General features: G+C 60.0%; 2 non-coding genes and 1 pseudogene across 2 annotated transcripts in view; all 3 read right to left on the bottom strand.

Moving 5' to 3' along the window:
* LOC145273760 (large subunit ribosomal RNA) overlaps positions 1–2,262 on the bottom strand; it is a 5,713-nt gene extending 3,451 nt beyond the window's left edge. Inside the window, exon 1 of the ribosomal RNA XR_013866519.1 lies at positions 1–2,262. This exon is cut by the window's left edge and continues 3,451 nt beyond it. This is a non-coding gene — a ribosomal RNA (large subunit ribosomal RNA).
* Positions 2,263–2,846: 584 nt separating this feature from the next.
* LOC145273763 (5.8S ribosomal RNA) lies at positions 2,847–3,004 on the bottom strand. Its single transcript, XR_013866522.1, has one exon. It is a non-coding gene; the product is annotated as a 5.8S ribosomal RNA (ribosomal RNA).
* Positions 3,005–3,396: 392 nt separating this feature from the next.
* LOC145273753 (small subunit ribosomal RNA) lies at positions 3,397–5,765 on the bottom strand (annotated as a pseudogene).
* Positions 5,766–10,000: the final 4,235 nt, after the last annotated feature.

Below are 10,000 nucleotides of genomic sequence, written 5' to 3' on the forward strand. Positions count from 1 at the left end.
CCAGCGAAGCGTGCTGGCGGCGGCGGCCGGATGGGTCGGCTCCGTCGTTCGGGAGAGTCGGCCCGTTCCACCCGTTCCGAGTTCGAGAGTAGGTCGAGGCCGTGAACGGCCCCGGGGCCTCCAATCGTTCGCTTTACCGGATGGAATTGCGACGATCGAGCGCCAGCTATCCTGAGGGAAACTTCGGAGGGAACCAGCTACTAGACGGCTCGATTGGTCTTTCGCCCCTACACCCGGTTCCGACGATCGATTTGCACGTCAGAGGCGCTTCGGACTTCCACCAGAGTTTCCTCTGGCTTCATCCCGACCGGGCGTGGATCGCCATCTTTCGGGTCCCTGGTCGCTCGCTACGCCAGAGTCGGCCGAGTCGTACTCGGAAAAAGGGGAAACCGACCCGGGGGTGATGCGCCCGCGCGCAGCGCCTAAACTCGACGACAAAATAGGACTAGTTCAAGCCGCGGGATCTCACCGATGGGCGGAAGGAGGATATGGAAGCTGGCGCCCGGCAATTCCCCTTTTTGGATGATGCGCCGGTCCCCTCTCGGGGAGGAGGGAAAAACAACCGCACGTCAGCCACGAGCCTTCCCTCTCCTATCTCTCTCGGGAAGAGAGAAAAAAGGAAAAGTTGCGGGCACCGCAGCAGCGACGGCGGAAGGCCGAAAACGCCGCGCCGGCGGGATCGGGCACGGCTCGGAGGCGGGTGAGGCGAGGAGAAGACGACGGCACGAGACCGACGACACCCCCCGACGACCCCCGGACGACTTTGCCACGACACCTCTCCCGATCGACGCCCTCCTACACGCTCTCTCGCTTTCGCTTCGCCTTCGGGGTTAGTCAGAGGTGGCCCCTACGACTCGCGAACGGCCAGGACTCCTCGGTCCGTGTTTCAAGACGGGTCGGGTGGGTTGCCGATGCACGTCGCTGACCCGGGGTGGCGGGCGGCTCGAGTAAAAAGCGTCGCCGAGCGACCTCTCCGGAAACGGAAACGGGCGCGGGCGGGGTTGCCCCCGACAAGAACCCGAAACGTCGGCGAGGTGCGTGACGGCGAGGCCGCGCCAGTCCTAATCCCGCCTCTCATCGCGCACGCGCCCGAGACGGTGGGGCGCCTAAGGAGCGACACACAGAGTGCGTCGCCCGCACGCGACTTCCGGCGGGATCAAAACGGACCGGCTCGCCACGTGTAACGGATCGTGTCAGATTTCCTCCGTTCCCGGCAGAAAGGGGCAGTTACGTTCGCGGGCCCGACGGCCGGTGGCCCCCGACTTCACAAGGTGGGAAGACGGGGGTTTTCAGGGTGATGAAACGCCTGCCGCCTACGGAAAAAACCCGCGTGTTCGACCTGCACGCCGGGAACGGGTCGCGACGACGGACCGGAGGGGAAGTGCGTCCGGTGCCGGCCGCGCGGAGGTCGCGCCGAAGCGCCCGCGCCATGATTACGCCGAGCGATGATGAAGGGGACGGGTGCAGCGGAGTCGCGCGCGGAGGGAGCAGGAGGAAAGAAGAAGCGGCGGCGACGGATGCGGCGGGTTAGGGCCCGGCGGCAGCAGCGATCGAGAGGACGAGTCCCCTCCGTCGCAGCCAACCGACGCAGCCACCTACCGACGCCGCGGTCGTCCCCCGTTTCCTTCCCGCTATCCACGCGGCCCGTCTCCTTCGTCGGCGACGCGGGCACAAAAGCTGGAACCGCGGGGAACGAGTCCCCCGCGGACACGACGAACGACGACCTGTGCCGCGACGGCCTCTCTTTCAAGAACACACATCGAGTTTGGGCTCGAGCCTAGGCAGCACCGGACTGAGTCCCCCGCGATCGCGGTGAGCGGTCCCACCCGTTTACCCCTGGCGGTTTCACGTTCTCTTGAACTCTCTCTCCAAAGTTCTTTTCAACTTTCCCTCACGGTACTTGTCGACTATCGGACTCGTCCCGGTATTTAGCCTTGGATGGAGCTTACCACCCGATTTGGGCTGCGTTCCCAAGCAACCGACTCTCGGATCGAAGGCCGTCGCTCGCCGTCCGCACCGAATGGGCCTGGCACCCGCCGCGGGCGGCCCCGATCGAGGGAACTCCGAACTATGCGAGACGAAAACGAACGGCTGCCTTCGACCCATGCGCCACACGTCCCGAAGCCTTTAACTTGCGACGGGATTCGGCGTTGGGCTTCTCCCGGTTCACTCGCCGTTACTAAGGGAATCCCGGTTGGTTTCTTTTCCTCCGCTTAGCGATATGCTTAAGTTCAGCGGGTCGTCTCGTCCGAGCCGAGGGCGGCGGTTTTTAGTAGAGTGTGGTGTTTGGAGGAGAGGAATCTCGATCGGTACCCTCCAGTCGGCTGCCGATATAGGCTGCCCGTTCCGACCGAAAATGAAGAAGCCATCAATTAAAAAAAGCGTGGGTGCCTCAACAGCATTCTGCGTTGCCTACGACGCGGCCACCTTTTTACGGTGCGACGGCCGTGCTCGTCGCGCTGCTCGAGCGTCGCTGAGAGACACCTTCATGAGGCAGAGAGCGAGACGAGCAGGCGGCGCTTACGTCGGCAGTCGGTTAGGTCGGTACTTTTTTTTTGGTCTCCCTTCGGCTGCTTTCGGACAGACTCCTCCTGCTCCTCCTCCACAGTGTTTCTTCACGCGGTCGAAAGGGAAAAAGACTCCGCGGTCTGCCAGCGGGAGACGAAGGAGGAGGCCGGAGAGGGTTTTAAAAAAAAAAAAGACATTGAAAAGGAGTCAATTCTTTTTTATTTTCTTCCCCCTCGTCACTCGCTCCTGCGACGTCCCGGTTACCACCGTGCCGAGGACCGGGCGGGCACGGGACGGCAAGATGTCGTTTCGTTAACGGAGAAAGACATGTAACGTTCCGCCTCTCGACCGGACGTGGCCCCGAGACAAGGGATCTCGGGGCCGCAATGTGCGTTCGAGGTGTCGATGTTCACTGAGTCCTGCAATTCGCATCAGTTATCGCGGCTGGCCGCGCTCTTCATCGACGGACGAGCCGAGTGATCCCCCGTCCAGGTTCAGCACTTGGTTTTTTTATATTAGTTTTTGTTTATATAGATTTAGTAGTGTGCGAGGAGGTCTGTGCGAGGAGGCGTGACGGCATTGCAATGTCGCGAGTAGTTTGTTTTTTTAGCAGCGGCGGTGGCACAGCGGCTGCAAAAAAACAAAAAAAACGATAAAGCGGCGACAAGGCAAAGAAGACGCGGCCATCACTTGCGGTGGGCGAAAAACAAACAGGTGGTAAGACGCGGAAGCAAGCAAGAAGAGCTGGGCTTTAAAAACCTCCGCGTCACCACAAATCTATCTCTCGCTCCGCCTTTTATAGGTTTGTTTGCGCGCATTCGAGGCGTTGACGCCGACAGACAGAGGAGGTAGGCCGAAAACAACAAACCAGTCTCGAACGGAAAACGGTAATGATCCTTCCGCAGGTTCACCTACGGAACCTTGTTACGACTTTTACTTCCTCTAAACGATCGGGTTCGGTCGTCTTCTCCAGGCATCGAACGCCGAGGCGTAGATGCACGAGTGTCGTGACGGACACGTCGCGCACTGCCCGGCGGCGTCGTCGGCCAGATCCGAGGACCTCACCGGACCGTTCGATCGGTAGTAGCGACGGGCGGTGTGTACAAAGGGCAGGGACGTGATCGACGCGGGCTGTTGACCCGCGCCTACCGGGAATTCCTCGTTCACGGGGTTGGTTACAGGCCCCGATCCCTATCACGGGAGGTGGTTCAGAGGTTTCCCAACCCTCTCGGGCCGGGGCGAAGTCCCCGCTGATACCTCCAGTGTAGCGCGCGTGCGGCCCCGGACATCTAAGGGCATCACAGACCTGTTATCGCTCCGCCTCGTGTGGCTTTCTGCCACCCGTCCCTCTAAGAAGTGCGTGAGAAAACCGACCCGGACCCGAGCGCCACGGAGGACGCCGAGCCCGCCGTAAAAATCACTGACATCGGCGCACTAGTTAGCAGGCCGGAGTCTCGTTCGTTATCGGAATCAACCAGACGGATCGCTCCACCAACTAAGAACGGCCATGCACCACCACCCACCGAATCGAGAAAGAGCTATCGATCTGTCAATCCTACCGGTGTCCGGACCGGGTGAGTTTTCCCGTGTTGAGTCAAATTAAGCCGCAGGCTCCACTCCTGGTGGTGCCCTTCCGTCAATTCCTTTAAGTTTCAGCTTTGCAACCATACTCCCCCCGGAACCGAACTCTGGTTTCCCGCAGGCTACCCGCCGGGTCATGGAAGCGAACGCCGGCGGATCGCCGGTCGGCATCGTTTACGGTCGGAACTACGACGGTATCTGATCGTCTTCGAACCTCCGACTTTCGCTCTTGATCGAGGAAAACGTGCTTGCCACACGCCATCGCTGCAGTTCGTCTTGCGACGATCCAAGAATTTCACCTCTAACGTCGCAATACGAGTGGCCCCGACCGCTCCCTTCGATCATTGCCTCGCCGTAGACGGAGACCGACAGACGTAGACGAGGCCCTCTTCCATCATTCCATGCTTATCGTATGCAAGCTTGAACAGCCCGCTCTGAGCACTCTAATTTTTTCAAAGTGAACGTACCGGCCGCCGCGGACACTCGGTTAAGAGCACCCTTGGAGGAGAAACCGCCGACCGCAACACGCGCGCAGACAAGACACGAAGCAGGGACTCGGAGCGGACCGGGGGGTTCAAAAAAAAAGAGGAACGCGCGGAAAGGGAGAGGGAGAGAAGCGCGGGGTCAGAGTGCGGGGATGCGAATGAACGCACCCAAACACACACAGTAGCACCCCCCCGTTAGACTACTCCCGGAACCGAACCGACGACCACTTGTTTTTTTTTCCCGGATCCCGATCACGACCTCCTCGTCCACCTCGCCGGCAGGACCGCGTGGCGGGTATGCTAGCGGTTGACACCGGCGGAAAGGGCCGGGAATGCGAACGGACGACCAAAGTCAACGACGGACGATGGCGCCGCCGCCCCGGGGCCGCTTGCGCGACCACGAACCCGAGTTCGGACTACGAGCTTTTTAACCGCAACAACTTTAATATACGCTACCGGAGCTGGAATTACCGCGGCTGCTGGCACCAGACTTGCCCTCCGGTTGGTCCTCGTTAACGGATTTGAAGTGTACTCATTCCGATCGCGGGGCCTCGACAGAGTCCCGCGTCGTTATTTTTCGTCACTACCTCCCCGTGCCGGGAGTGGGTAATTTGCGCGCCTGCTGCCTTCCTTGGATGTGGTAGCCGTTTCGCATGCTCCCTCTCCGGAATCGAACCCCGATTCCCCGTTACCCGTAGTAACCACGGTAGGCACTTAACCGACCGTCGACAGTTGATAGGGCGGACCCTCGAGAGACCCGTCGCCGGGCGTGAAAGCTCGTGCGATCGACCAGTGAGTTATCCAGAGTCACCAAAGCGGAGCGCGCCGCCCTATGAGCCCCGCCACCGAACGGACCCGCGAGCGGCGGAACGCCGACGACGGGAGGACGGAATGACGCGCATCGGTCTCAGTCTAATATGTAGCGCCCGCGACCCGGAACGGCCTGACGCGGGTGCCAGGCGCGAGGCGTGGCGACGACGGCGCGCCGACCGATCGCGGCCTGTGTCACATGTATTAGCTCTAGAATTGCCACAGTTATCCATCGCCTCCGAGGAGGAATACGGTCCCGAGGATTAGGTCCGGTTCCTGAGCCATTCGCGGTTTCGCCCGTTCTAATGCTGGCGTGAACTTACACTTGCATGGCTTAAGCTTTGAGACAAGCATATGACTACTGGCAGGATCAACCAGGTATCGTTGGAATTTGGGACTTTGTTTCGACAGAACGACAGACCGACCGACCGACCGACCGACATAAGACAGACAACTACAACGACGGGCACGTGTTTATTTATTTTTCGAGGGGGTTCGCCGTCAGAAGAAGCGCGCTGCCCGCGCTGATGGCCTCTTTTTTGTTTCTCCCCTGACTTGGACCGAGACCGAGACTCAAAGAACGAAAGCGACCAACGTCGACAACAACAACGACAACGGCACCCTTGACAGCGATACATACGACAAACGACAAGCAGCACGACGGCAGTGCACACGGACATCGAGGGTCAAGGTGCAGACTGAACTCGCCGAGGTCGTCGTCATCGTGGTCGCCATCGATTCCGTCTCGTCGTCGTCGTCGTCAACGTCCACGTCACAGCCGGCCGAGAAGAGAGAACAGACGACAGCGTCGACAACAACAACATCGACAACGGCACCCTTGACAGCGATACATACGACAAACGACAAACAGCACGACGGCAGTGCACACGGACATCGGAGGTCAAGGTGCAGACTGGAATCGTCGAGGTCGTCGTCATCGTGGTCGCCATCGATGCCGTCTCGTCGTCGTCGTCGTCGTCTTCGTCGTCGTCGTCGTCATCAACGTACCAACCGACCGAGACGAGAGAGCAAGCAACAACGTCGACAACAACAACGACAACGGCACCCTTGACAGCGATACATACGACAAACGACAAACAGCACGACGGCAGTGCACACGGACATCGGAGGTCAAGGTGCAGACTGAACTCGTCGAGGTCGTCGTCATCGTGGTCGCCATCGATGCCGTCTCGTCGTCGTCGTCGTCTCCGTCGTCGTCGTCGTCGTCGCCAACGTCAACGTCAACATCACAGCCGTCATCGGGGAGGAGCTGGACCAGGGCAGCGGCGGCGTAAATTTTCCCGTCACCTTCGTCGTCGCCTTCGTCGACCGACCGACCGACCGGCGTCGTGTTCGTGCTCGGAAAACCGAGGAGAGACAACGTGCACATGGCGCGTTCTCGCAAGCGGCTCCTCGGTCCGATTTTTTTGGGCGGCTTTTTCGAGCTTTTTTTTTTTTTTCTCACCCTTTCGTCCGTGCGACGGCGAACGTTAGGGGAAAAAAAAAAAAAAAAAAAAAAACGACAACAACGCGGCGGACCGGGCGAACAACATCGTCGACACACACGACATTGACGACCGGTCCCCCTTTTCACAATCGCATCGAGATAAAAACGAACGAGTCCGATTCGAGCACCGAGTCGCGAGCGGGAGGACTGTCGGTGCAAGTATCGATCACTGACGTGAGCGCTTCGCCGGACAGAGGATGGCTCATCCGGCAGCCGTGCAAATCGACGGTATGGGAAGAACGAACAAGAAGAGCAACGACTTGATCGGCGGCTTGGGAACTGCGGACGGTGAAAACGGGTTAATCGACTGCGACCACGACTGCTCGATCGATCTTCTTTGGCGCTAACAAAGGTGGAGGTGGCGCAAGAAGGGACTAGCGCTATCACCGTCCACGTATCAGAAGATGCGGCGGCAGACGTCGACGCTTATGCGTTGTCGGACGAGAAGTCGCTGCAGCACGTGTACCGCGAGCGGGACGTCCAAGGTTTTGCCAGACGGAAAGAAATCGGGTGTCAGCGAACGTTCACACGGCTGTGAGATCGGACGCTGACAGGAGTAGGAGGCGGCAGGCAGGCGGCGGTTACGGCGGCGGCGCCTGCTGCTGCTCATCCTCCTGTTTGCTGCGGCGACTTCCAGGACGGGAGAGCATCGAACAACGTACGTATGGTTACAAGGGGATCAGGATCTACATAGTGCATCCCCCGCGGCTATTTTTGTTTGTTTGTTCGCTCGTTCGTTAATTCGTTCGTTCGTTCGTTCGTTCGTTACAATGTACGTTTTTCCGTTCGACGGCGGCAGAGAGCGGCGGCGTTTCTCCCTAATCCGGAGGATTTATCGGTCGCACAGCGATGGGTCGTTCGGCCGATCATCGAAAGATTCGCAGGTAGTGGTTGAATGGCAGAACGGCAGCAACAACAGCGGCGGCTGAGAGCGGCGAACGCTGAGGCGGAAGCAGAAGCTGCAGCAAACGTATCGGCTAAACATGGTGGACATAGATATGGCTGACGACGCGGGTACCACGACGACTATGGAACCAGGAAAAGGAGCCGTTAGTTGTTCCAACATATCGTTCGACACGTCGAGCAGCCCTAGGTCCACGGAGAAGCACACACACGTACCACGTATTATAACCTAACGACGATGAGCGGGCGCACGGTTGGCAGGAACGAAGGCGGCGGATCAAAACAAGTTGGAGCGCGGCGACAGCGATAACGGTGACAGCCCTAGGCGGCGGAGATGCCACTTTCTGACGCCTTTGCGACAAGCCCGTAGAGACGTTCCGGACCACCACGAGGCAAAGAGTCGCTGCTCCGACGAACCGACACACCAAAGTGTGCTTCCTACCGAACATGTTTTATAAAACTTTCAAACTGGAAAACCCCAGAAATGGTGTTGGTATTCGTCCAGACCCACCTCCGACACCTGAAAATGGTGGTCAAAAAAAACGTCGATTATACGAAGCGACATTTCTGGTCGGCGATTTTCCAGTTTTACGCCTACTGCCACATGGGGATGTCGGTAGGCGTCGCAAAGTGCCTTCTCGACGCCTAGGCACACCAGGACTTTGTCATTTTTTTCCCCCTCGACATTCCTGGTCCGGTCTATTCCGATTTTACACCTACCGCCATGTGGGGGTGGCAGTAGGCGTCGAAAAGTGCCTTCTCGACCGCTAGCGACACCACTACTTTATCGAGCTCTGGAGGCCCGCACACCGACCCGGGGGCCGCGGAGTCGACCCCGGGGGCCTCCTGGCGTCGCCGCCGCTCACTTGGACGCCTTCCGCAACCTGTGGTCCCGCTCGGGGCCGCCGGGAGCCTCGCCGACCTGACCGGTGTCGGTAGGCGTCTGGAAGCGCCCGGCCGACCTGGACGAGGTCCCCCTGGCCCCCGGGGGACACCCCTTAGTTGGATGGGGGTGCTGTCCCGGGCACACATGCAACCCGCGGCCGCCTACCGACAGCCCCCTTCGCTCGATCGCTACTCCTTTCCAACATATGTCGGAGAAGCCGGGCGGTTGTGAAACCCCAGAAATGGTGTTGGTATTCGTCCAGACCCACCTCCGACACCTGAAAATGGTGGTCAAAAAAAACGTCGATTATACGAAGCGACATTTCTGGTCGGCGATTTTCCAGTTTTGCGCCTACCGCCATGTGGGGGTGGCAGTAGGCGTCGAAAAGTGCCTTCTCGACCGCTAGCGACACCACTACTTTATCGAGCTCTGGAGGCCCGCACACCGACCCGGGGGCCGCGGAGTCGACCCCGGGGGCCTCCTGGCGTCGCCGCCGCTCACTTGGACGCCTTCCGCAACCTGTGGTCCCGCTCGGGGCCGCCGGGAGCCTCGCCGACCTGACCGGTGTCGGTAGGCGTCTGGAAGCGCCCGGCCGACCTGGACGAGGTCCCCCTGGCCCCCGGGGGACACCCCTTAGTTGGATGGGGGTGCTGTCCCGGGCACACATGCAACCCGCGGCCGCCTACCGACAGCCCCCTTCGCTCGATCGCTACTCCTTTCCAACATATGTCGGAGAAGCCGGGCGGTTGTGAAACCCCAGAAATGGTGTTGGTATTCGTCCAGACCCACCTCCGACACCTGAAAATGGTGGTCAAAAAAAACGTCGATTATACGAAGCGACATTTCTGGTCGGCGATTTTCCAGTTTTGCGCCTACCGCCATGTGGGGGTGGCAGTAGGCGTCGAAAAGTGCCTTCTCGACCGCTAGCGACACCACTACTTTATCGAGCTCTGGAGGCCCGCACACCGACCCGGGGGCCGCGGAGTCGACCCCGGGGGCCTCCTGGCGTCGCCGCCGCTCACTTGGACGCCTTCCGCAACCTGTGGTCCCGCTCGGGGCCGCCGGGAGCCTCGCCGACCTGACCGGTGTCGGTAGGCGTCTGGAAGCGCCCGGCCGACCTGGACGAGGTCCCCCTGGCCCCCGGGGGACACCCCTTAGTTGGATGGGGGTGCTGTCCCGGGCACACATGCAACCCGCGGCCGCCTACCGACAGCCCCCTTCGCTCGATCGCTACTCCTTTCCAACATATGTCGGAGAAGCCGGGCGGTTGTGAAACCCCAGAAATGGTGTTGGTATTCGTCCAGACCCACCTCCGACACC

The sequence above is a fragment of the Euprymna scolopes genome, unplaced genomic scaffold (assembly GCF_053919585.1).
Source record: "Euprymna scolopes isolate OS-2025 unplaced genomic scaffold, ASM5391958v1 sca155, whole genome shotgun sequence".
Classification (NCBI taxonomy): Eukaryota; Metazoa; Mollusca; class Cephalopoda; order Sepiida; family Sepiolidae; genus Euprymna; species Euprymna scolopes.